The sequence below is a fragment of the Sander lucioperca genome, chromosome 5 (assembly GCF_008315115.2).
Source record: "Sander lucioperca isolate FBNREF2018 chromosome 5, SLUC_FBN_1.2, whole genome shotgun sequence".
NCBI lineage: Eukaryota > Metazoa > Chordata > Actinopteri > Perciformes > Percidae > Sander > Sander lucioperca.
The window spans coordinates 25752263-25763745 of NC_050177.1; the positions used below are offsets into that span (position 1 = coordinate 25752263).

At 37.5% G+C, this 11483-nt stretch overlaps 1 protein-coding gene across 6 annotated transcripts in view; it reads left to right on the forward strand.

Moving 5' to 3' along the window:
• zgc:172282 (leucine-rich repeat and fibronectin type III domain-containing protein 1-like protein) overlaps window positions 1-10253 on the forward strand; it is a 199315-nt gene extending 189062 nt beyond the window's left edge. For 5 of the 6 annotated variants that reach the window (XM_036001298.1, XM_031297284.2, XM_036001301.1 and 2 more), the window contains one exon: window positions 9329-10253. The gene's annotated coding sequence lies outside the window, so the exon portion shown is untranslated. The remainder of the gene's footprint in view (window positions 1-9328) is intronic. The other variant, XM_036001299.1, reaches the window with a different exon arrangement.
• Window positions 10254-11483: the final 1230 nt, after the last annotated feature.

Below are 11483 nucleotides of genomic sequence, written 5' to 3' on the forward strand. Positions count from 1 at the left end.
AACTTACTGAACATGTTGATACTTTGGCATACATCAGTGTGTCCCAGAGTTATTCAGTGGATGGATTCATGTGTCAGTCACACTAAAAAGATGACATGTCTGCCTGTCACCCACACAGGAAAAACCTGGTTAGTTGTGAATACTAAACTACCCTGAAGTGGGATGCCCGGATAGCTCAGTTGGTAGAGCGGGCGCCCATATATAGAGGTTTACTCCTCGACGCAGCAGGCCCGGGTTCGACTCCAACCTGCGGCCCTTTGCTGCATGTCATACCCCCTCTCTCTCCCCTTTCATGTCTTCAACTGTCCTGTAAAAATAAATGCCCAAAAAATAATTTTTAAACTACCCTGAAGTGGCCTAAGAAAATGCTTTCTGGGCAGTGTTCAGCTCTAAAATGTGAGCACCACTGGGATTTGCTCGGCAAAAGATCCTCAGTGTTCCTGCGTCAGCTTGTGAAGGTCAGCTGCATATTCAGCCGTTTAAAATCACTGCTGTCGATTTGTGTATTCAATTAAAGTCTACAGCCCGCCACCTTTATCCCATTAAATAGATTTCAGAATTTGAATTTTACAGTGATGATTTTCACAACTCCCTGCGTGGAATATTGCTTCAGTGTACCAATGCTTTTACACTAATCTCAGTGTATTTGCACTACGTCTTAACAATGAAAACCATGCTAAATTATGAAACAGTACTGGATCTATTGGATGTTCTTTTTTCCATTAGAGCACAACAGTCAGACACATGCATACTGCAGTGCTGAAAGTGATTTAAACTTTTGGCTCAGGAAAGCAGAATAATCGTTAAATGGCACTGAGAGCCTGTGATGCCAATGAGGGAGCGGCGATTATATTTGAAGTCATTTTAAAAATTAAACAGATAGCAACCGAAACTGGCTGACATTTAGTGATACACGGACTTGTAAAAGTGTATGTGTGTGTGTGTGTGTGTGTGTGTGTGTGTGTGTGTGTGTGTGTGTGTGTGTGTGTGTGTGTGTGTGTGTGTGTGTGTGTGTGTGTGTGTGTGAAAATGAGAGAGAGAGTCAGTACAGCAGCACAGGCTGCAGAGAGCAAAGCTATAATTGGATGCTGCAGATTTACCACTCAGCAATAGTTGATGTATATGGCGTACACCAGCTTTAGCTGCATCTCATCAGCGGCACAGAATTGGAACTGTTTGATGCATGGTGCACCTTCAAAATGCAGATGCAAACAAATGAGAAAAGAAATGCAGTAGCACTATTCAGCAGGTTTCAAAATGAAACAGCGAAACAGAAAATACCTTTATCCATTTACATATAAATGGCAGCAGCTGTGTTTTCTGAATGCTAACTGCATATTTCAAGGATGAAAATGTTGAAGATTGTTACGGCACTCTGTTGTGTACTTCACAGCAGGAGCCCAAAATACAGTGTGGCATAGTAATGGAAAGTTTAGTATAGCAGCCGGTATTACTGCAGTGTATTATGAAGGTTTACACTAATTTAAAGGCATTTAAATACAGTATGACATAGGGCTGCACGATATGACCTAACATCAAAATCACAATTAATTGCACATTTTACCTCGATAACAATAAATGAACGATAATTAAAACATTTTGTGATTCATTTTTTTTGTCCTCATAGTTCATTGGCAAGGTTTGTACTGTAAATAGGCTCAAATATTGAAGGTGAGATATGTTTTCTAATTCAAAAGTGCTTATTTCTGTGATTTTAAAACAAAGTGGGAACTATTATGGCTATTTATTAAAAATGTATACAATTTAAATGAAAGCACAGATTGCTTGAAATGAAAATGTCTTGTGAAAAAAGTCGCATTTTAGTTTTATAACAATTATCGAAATTATCGTCATGGGAAAAATACGTCGAAAACAGCTTCAGAATTTCGATACATACATTTTCGATTAATCGCCCAGCCCTGACATGAATTAACCTAGTTTAACTTTAATTTCAAGCATCAACCCTCACATCATTTTAAAAATGTGAAAATGCATGCAGTGTGTTATTTAATGTCACATAATTACATCCTCGTCTTGATGTGCTTAGTTACATCTTATATTGCCTTACAAGTGACACATGATGTAAAGTGTTAATGAAATAGCCACTAAATGAAAGGCAGAGCAAGCACTTATATCTTTTGACTACAGGGACTTGGAGTAAGCAACCTTCCATTTATCTCTCTCTGCTGGAAGCCATTTCATTCTGCAGGTGGGAGAGAAAATGGGACCTGTTGTTGGATTAAAATCTTGTGCAGGTTTAAGGTTTTACCTTCAGAGCGGCTCTTTGGTAGCTTTACACCAAAAACGTTGATGCAGTTTATTTGTGTTGGGGGGAGAATGAGACGATGGTGAATTAAGAGAGAATTTGGAGATTGGAGTCATTTAGTTGTTGGAAACATAGGGACTTTCCCCAATATCTTCCTAAGTTTTCTCTTAAATATGTTCTTAAGAAAGTACCTAAGAAAAGTCTACGTCTGATTCATGACGTGTTCTTAAACAGCAGAATTGTTCTTAGAATGATGAATCCCAATGTCTTGTGTCTTCAATGTAAATTGAAAGCTCGTGCCCGTTGCTCCTATTTAGCATAGGTAAACGCCCCGTTAATTCCCATAAAAGGGCATGAGATGGCAGGGTCGTGTCGTGTGCACACTTAGAGAAATGTCCAAAAGACATGGCAAAGACGGTGGAGGCCTCAACTCCAAAAGAAAGAAATACTTTAGTATTTCTGAAGTGGAGGTACTTCTGCAAGAAGTTAAGGAAAAACGAGACATCGTATTTAGTAGCATCAGCAGTGCATACTAAGCAGCAAATAAAACCGATGCATGGAATGCAGTTACTCATGCAGTGAACGCTGTATCCGGAGAAGGGCGCAGAACCGATGAAGTAGAAAAGAAATGGTTTGATCTGAAATCTGAGGCAAATTATTTTTTCAAAACATACAAGATATTCTTGCCGTATAAATAGCATGATCAATCACTTATTATTGGATGGCAGGGTTCCCCGTTAACATAACTGATGTGAATTGAAGGCAAAGCAAGGCAAGTTTATTTATACAGGCCTAGCACAATTCATACACAATGGCAATTCAAAGTGCTTTACAAATGAGCAGTAGTGTATTTATTAAAACAAAAGTATAATTATGTGTAAAATAATGAAAATAATTAGTTACAAAATGGAGAGAAATGTTAAATTTTAAATTAGAACGGACGAAAACGGTATAGCTACTTGTTTTGCGCAAACATGTCAACAACATGAACATGAACAAATCCCAAATAAGAAAACATTGGTGTATGCCAGAATCTTCGTGAAAACTGCGTAAGTGGGGTTTAAGAACACATTTGTTCTTAAGAAAGTTTGGTGTGTGCTCTGTGCAGCCTATTGGTTTATTACTCAATGCTTTAAGAAAATAATGGCGTCAGTAGTGGCAGGCTGAAGTTTAGAATTGAGGGACAATCTTTTATTTTAATGTCAGGCTGAACAAAGCGCTTTAGTTAGTGTTTTTGTAGCTGCCAAAAGCTCAGTTTAATACATTACAGTTTTGTTTAGATAAGTTTAAGGGTAAAGGTTTCGAGGTTTATTTTATCAAGACGTGTTGAATGTTTATTTTGCATTAGATGCTAGAATTGTTATTTTTGTTAACAGGTTTTCGGGGATTAGTCTATGTTTGTCACACAACCCAGTAGGGGTGTGCAAAAAAATCAATTCATATTTGAATCGCAATTCAAGCTCTACCAATTCAAAATCCATTCACAGAATTCCAAAAATCTATTCATATTTTCTTTTTATTTAATTTTTAATTTTATTTTTTTTATTGTATGTCTACTGCAATCACATGGGAAAAGTAACTACATTTACATACTGTGAATCGTTTTCTTAATCGAGAATCGTTTTTGAATCGAAAATCGATTTTAAACCAAATCTTGAGCCTAAAAATCGATATCAAATCGTGACATTTTCTGAATCATGCACCCCTACAACCCAGGATTGTTTTGTCCACGTATTGTGCAGTTTGGACCAAAGAATGCATTACTATTTTATATGTTAAATAATGCTTCAGTGGCTTGAAATAAAAATGATGCAGCAGAGACCTCCATATAATGCTAAATATTACTTTAATTTTGCAATATACACTAGGGAATGCAGTTGGAGATATAGACTTTCACTTAGAAACCACAGCAGTGTTATTTTATCCTCATCCAGATAAGATTAGATGTCTTTTTAAATAATCATCATTGGAAGTTCAAGTACAATTAAAGTATATGTCAGATGAAGTGGTGGTTCACATTAATCAGAGAGCACTTTCATGTCTCTTTGTCAGTACAATTCATGGACATGTTGCAGTTTATTAGGATGGGCTGGCAGTGGTTAAATCACTTGAATCAACATTAAGTGGAATTTGTAGCCTGCGAGTGAGAGTGCATAACAGAGTCAGTTCAAATGTCTTGCAGCTCATTTTGGGTGTAAGGAGCAGGGCTGACGTGCTGCAACGTCCCGTCCCGTTACCGAAAGGTGGAAGAAGAGGGTGGGCAGTTATAAGGAACAATGGCTAATTCATTGTTTTGTCATCGATCTGTTATGAAATGGGAACAGTTTCCAATGTTGATGACCTCTCATGTAACACAAAAAATCATGTTCACCGCTGGGCCAGCTGTGACAGGCAGTAATGTCGACTGTAGAACCTCAGTAGGGGCCCATGCCAGGTAATTTAGACTCACTACACATTTAGTCCAAAAATAGCACTTTGCACTTTATTTATGAAAAACACCAGTATAATTACACTGCACATTCCATGTTATCTAAAAGTAAAGGGTGCTTGTTGATTTTTGTCACACGCAAGTCCACTTTATAACGGTGCAAATGAGGCTGTATTTAAACTGCAATTTTTACACTCATTTTAGAGTAAAATTATGCTTGCACTTCTAGCTGCAGAGACCATGTTTTATTAGTATGTAGAATATAGTATATATCGATCCTTTCTGAAGAGAAATTCTCTATGCAAGAGAAGCAGCAACAACAGCCAAATACCATTTCCTCTGGATAATCAATGTGTTGTGTGAACATTTGGATTATTGGAATCCATTTTTTTACGTGCAGTTGTGGCATTTTATGTGTTCATGTAAAGGTACTCAAATATGACAGACTACAACCATTTTAATCGCAGTAAAGAAAAATGTCCTTTAACTGCACATATATATGAGGTCATAAGGAGCAAGATTACCTCCCCTTTCTCTGCTTTGCCCGCCCAGAGAATTTGGCCCACCCATGAGAGAGAGACATTGTGGCTTTCAAACGAGCAAAGTGGTTGGTCAAGGCTACACCCCCACCCTCCACCTTGCCCCCCCCCCCCCTTAGTATGGCACATACTAAGGAAAACTCATTGTGAGACTGGCTCTAGTGGCTGTAATTCTGCACCAAGGCTGAATTTCGGGAAAGAGACTTCAGTTACAGTATTAGGGGACCACTAAGGTCTATATAAAAGCATCCAAAGAGCACCATGTCATGGGACCTTTAACTTGTTTAACCGATGTTGCAGTTTACTGCAGGAAGCCAAACTTATGAGCCTTCAAAATTCTGAAATCTGGTGTACTGGTGATAGTGCAGTGGTGCTAAAATTGGACAGGAAGTTATGATTTTCCACCGTCTTGTGCAAGTACCAGGCAGCACACATTTGTTTAGTATGTAACATCATCAAAAGTGCAACAGACTGCAGACCCAAATTTGCACCTTGTGTCCAGAGAGTTGCTGTTGTGCTAAGTCATCGCGTAGAGCTTTATTGGGTCGGAGTCGGAGAGGAGCTGATTTGATTGAGGATTAATACTGCTTCTTGCAAATAACATTGGCATTTTGAAATAATTTATGACTGTTCAATAATTTCTATATCACTGTCCAATTATTTTCTATTGCCTGTCATTTTCTTCCCCATTAGTGTCACACATTCTAACACATTCTGCCAACTTGTTCCCATTAAGTTCTTATTTGTCTGTATAAATCAATAATTTGGTAAACCAAAGTACAGGTTTAACCAATACGTACAGGTATACCCTGTTTCTGCCAACCACTCAATGAGCAATCTGAGAATAGCACCAGCTTTCACCAAAGAAAGACTACTTACAATGTGACAACTAATCATTTTAACATGCTCACATTACACTACTAATGAGGCCAGCAGTGGGAGTTTGGTGGATGGGCCAATTGCTTTCCGTCACATGTTTCCCATTAATCAATAGTCACTTAGCAGGATGCAAATAATAATTTGTTTCTGTTTGTTTTTGGAAATCCTGTTATTTTACAGTTTTACGTGGGAAGCAGAATGCAGAGATGATATGAATCAGTCAAAAGTTGAACAGAAATGTGAGATTTTCTTTTTGTTAAACTGGATTTCAACCAAACAGGTCCGGTATCTACAGTAAAGCTCTGCGAATGAGAAAGCCAGCAATTTGGTTGACTGTCCATCACTGTGTTAGTCTTCCTTTTTTCAAATAGAGAACAAAATTAATGTGAGTAACTAATATGGGTTGTAGATGTTTTCTCATCTGAGCTGCCCAGAAAGTATCGGCCTGTCATAGCCATCCCTCTACATGTTCAGATGGATGAAGTGCACTTTGTGAAGTGTAATCAGCTGCTAATTTGGCCTGGTCTGATCCACAGAGATGGAACTGACAGAGAAAAGCTTTGTGGACATGTTTAGAAAAAGAAATCACACAAAACACACACACACACACACACTCGCAGCAGTTTACCCATGACACACAAAGCACAAATGTTCTCCAGACAAACATCTTTTTGCTCAAGGCTGAAAATAAAGACGTGATGATAAACTCTGCTTTATGATAGAATATCTTCAGATATTCATTTTTTGCATCAAAAGATTACATCAATTACCTTTGTTCATGTTTGGAACTACATATCGCAGAATTGAAATCAAATTGGTCTATACCCCAAACACCTTTAGCCATGACGTACACAAGTTTTGATGGTCAATATTTTCTTTTGCGACCAATACAAACACAGTATTTGAAATAGGGCTGAACGATTAATTGCATTTGCAATAATATCGCGATATGTTAAAATTTCCTAATCGCAAAGGCTGCGATTTGGTCATGTGACTCGCAAGAGCAAATCAGTCTGCACTCCGCAGAGAAAGCATCAACTTAGCACGCGAACGCTACACCGTACCTTGAGCAAATTTCTGTCATTCAAACAACTCTTGAGTTGTAGTTTAAAACTTTTACAGCCATTTTAATAAAATGAAGGGTTTTATTTGGGCTTGAGTCCATATATGCAGTTAATGGATACAGGCACGCAGAACTGAAGGCTCGGTTAGCAACGATTAGCTCTGATTAGCAGTTAGCTCCAGTTAGCTAGCTCCGTTATAAATATATGGAGTGGAGGAGACTGCTGCGGAGAGGGGTAACAACCAGACTCTGATAAATGACGTTCGGGGAGCTTTCACAGCAGCGTGGCCACGTTGTTTCAACGGTTTTATTAGTACAGTTAATCCCACGGCAAGACCAGCAGCAGCATGCTACTGCTAACATAACGATAGCCTCTCTGAGCAAGTGCAACGCTGACGCTGTCATGCACACGGCACGCAACTTCATGAGGGGAGGGAAGGGCTGGAAGCAGCTCCTCTGTGTGCACTGTAAAAAATACACCATTGTATATATATTTTTTACTTATTTAACTGTCTAGTAAAGTTCAAAGACAGTTTTTAAAATGTGCAATCAATTAAATAATCTAAATACTACTAAGTGTATGGAGGAAATATTTATTCATAATTCAAATTGAAAGTCCAAAGAGAAATTGAAAGTCCAAAGAGAAAACGAAGCGAGATCAAATTAAAAATATTATTTTTTTAAATTTTCCGTTGATCAAATTAAAATTTTTTTTTTTTTTTTTAATTTTCCATTTGGCTTTTCCATTTGGATTTAATATTTGGCTTTTGAATTTCAATTTAACATTGGCTTTTAATTTGGATTTAATATTTGGCTTTTCGATTTCAATTTAACATTGGATTTTCATTTGGATTTAATATTTGGCTTTTGAATTTCCATTTAACATTGGCTTTTCATTTGGACTTGACACATGTCAATGTAAATGAGGAGGCGTGGCCCAAAGGCTGAAACTAAAGGGGTGCAGAGGTACCTTATGAACAGCAGGGGGAGCTGACTGCTGGGGAGCACACTGTGTGTGTGTGTGTGTCCTCGAGATCTGACCACACACAAACACACGTAGCAGAGCTACCCACACCCATGTTTGTACTGGTGCTTAATTAAATAAAACATCAAAAGAGAGAAGTTGTCTCCGTCCGTGTTTTAAACAGACACACCTGGGACGAAGTTGGAAATCACAATCAGCTTTAAATACAGTCCTAATCTAGTCCTCACTAACACGGGCCCAATTATAGTAACTACATGAAAACTTCACTGTTGTTGCATGAAATGTCGTTTGTGTTTAGCCTACATCATCAGTTTCTATCATGTGAAATAAGAGGCTAAGCCAGCCTAGCCAAGCTGCAGACAGATGCTCCTCAACAGTGTGCTCCCCAGCAGTCAGCTCCCCCTGCTGTTCATAAGGTGCCTCTGCACCCCTTTCGTTTCAGACCCTCTCACCAGCCTTTGGGCCACGCCTCCTCATTTACATTGACATGTGTCAAGTCCAAATGAAAAGCCAATGTTAAATGGAAATTCAAAAGCCAAATATTAAATCCAAATGAAAATCCAATGTTAAATTAAAAATCAAAAAGCCAAATATTAAATCCAAATGAAAATCCAATGTTAAATTGAAATTCAAAAGCCAAATATTAAATCCAAATGGAAAAGCCAATGTTAAATTGAAATTCAAAAGCCAAATTTTAAATCCAAATGGAAAAGCCAAATGGAAAATTTAAAAAAAAATAATATTTTTTTTATTTGATCAATGGAAAATTTAAAAAAATAATAATATTTTTAATTTGATCTCGCTTCGTTTTCTCTTTGGACTTTCAATTTCTCTTTGGACTTTCAATTTGAATTATGAATAAATATTTCCTCCATACATGTATCACCTAATTTCATCATCACATACAAGCCTGGCCTCCAGGAAAGAACAGTTTGTTTAATATATCTGATCTTGTGTTGTTCATACTATGCAATGATTTATTGCTTGTCTTTGTTGAATAATACAGAAGACAAAGAGCTTAAAATATAATCGCAATCGCAATATTTTTGAAAAAAATCGCAATTAGATTATTTTCAAAAATCGATCAGCCCTAATTTGAAACGTATTTAACTGTAAACAAAGTCAAATGCAAGCTAATTTCTTTCTTTCTCTTTTTGTCTTTCTTTAGCTCAGATCCAGTGATCAGGAGAAAAGCCACGTCTCAAGTCAAGAAGGAAACATGAACAGATAAGAGAAAAAAATTATAAAGTAGCGGGGAATCACAGTTAGCCAAATTGTGTCAATTTCAGCCTTCATCCTTGTCAAAATCATCATCACTGTCATCACTGAATAAGCTTACAGGCCCAGAGTTCTACACTGGAAATCTAAATACTTTAATATGACGAAAAATGCTGTTTGCCTATTGATGACTGCACCACCTGCATTGTTAACATCATAGTTGTAGTCATCCAGGCCCTCTGCACATCTTCATTACCACATCCTCATTCTCACTGTAACCGTGGAGTGTGTTTGCGTGCAAACAGCATGATGGATAACAGGTCACATCTCACCTAATGTTCTCTTTCTGAAGTGTCACATCTTCATGTGTGACTGACAGATATCCCTTTATATCAATCATCAGAATGACCCAGGTTCTCTATACTAGCATCTCTCTCATTATTCCTGTGCTTTGACTCTGACATCATGCTGGTTATAGTAAATGTGATACTCTATGTGGTACATACTGTAGGTGCCATCTCAGACATGTACTGTCCATATGAGCGTGTGATTGTGCTCGCCGCCATTGCCACTGTCATTATTATCATGATGATTGTTACCTGCAGAGATGTAAGTTGGTAAAAGAGCAAATAGACAGAGAACCTCAAACCCTTTTGACCCATCTCAGAAGAAAAGCACCCAAAAAAAACAAAAGAAAAACGCAAGCTTTGTTTTCACTTTCTCCCCCTCTGTTCTCTCCTCACTTTTTCTTTGGGCTTTATCTTTTGTATTTGTACATAAAGCAATTTCAAATCTTATAGTTTTGTACATGTAATTTTTATGGTGTGTGGCATCTTTTCAATAAAATAAAACAAAAAATGAACGATTGTGTCCTAGACTGGATGCATTGTTTCCATCTTCTTTCTGAAACTCTTATCTCCATCTTTAGTTGTGTTGTAGTTGCCAAAATATATAAAGTTTTCAATTTTCAGTGAAGATAAACATTAATCACTCATCATTTCAATAGACAGTGTAATGTCATGTTCTACCACACCGCTTGAATCTGACTGAATTTCAACTTTAAAATGTGTTAATGTTGTTGAGGTGTATGCTGTGGGTGAACATAAATACATGAACAAATGGATTCATGAAGAAATAATGACAACAGCACAGACAATTTTGTGACTCCTCTCTATTCCCTATACTATCATATGATTGATGTGTTTTTTCACCGAATGAAAAGGTCTTATATGCATCCTACTTTTTAAAAGTTTACTTGAGTGATGGATATAATTAAATCTAAATATCCCAATAAAAACAGGGTGCATGCCAGACTTCCACAATGTGCAGCATTAGCTAATCACTGCCATATACAATTCTAGTTAAAGCTGCTATAATCAGTATTTTTTATATGAATAATAATACATTTTACTTTAGGGTGCCTTTAAGGATGCCCAAGGCCACCTTACATAGCGTTAAAAATAGTAACTATACAGGTAAAACATACAGGTAAAACAGTAGAAGAAGAAAAGACACCAGCACAGCACACAAACTAAATTGTGGTGCTAGAGGGAATCGGACAGAGATGATGGGTATCAGAGTGAGTAGGCACATTAGGTATGGATCAAATGAAACCACCTGATGGCAGTTCATCTTAGCACTACAGAGCTTCATACAGCCAGCAGTTTTATCGTTTTGGCTCACTCTCACAGCTCTCATCAGGGCCGTTTTTGGCCACAGCAGGCAGCTGTTTAGAGCAAAAAGCTCTGATAAGCCCACAGTACACTACCTGCAGAGCAAACTGCACAAACAGTTAGCAACTATCTGGTGAACATAGTGGAACACATTTAGCAGCTAAGAACCAGATATTTCCCTCTGGAGTTAATGAGATCAGACGAGAGATGAAAAAAAAAAAAAAAAAAAAAGTGAATATTGGACTTACAGGTGGTCAGAAACACAACTCCATATAAATGTTGATGCTTAGTTGGTTATTGCAGATTGAATGCTACATGTTACATTAATGTCAACAAAATATTTAGCAATGTACAAAAGCAAGAAGAAAGGATGATGTGTAGCACAGATCCTCATATAAGTCTCAGTGTGTTGGTGGCATCACGGAGTACGTT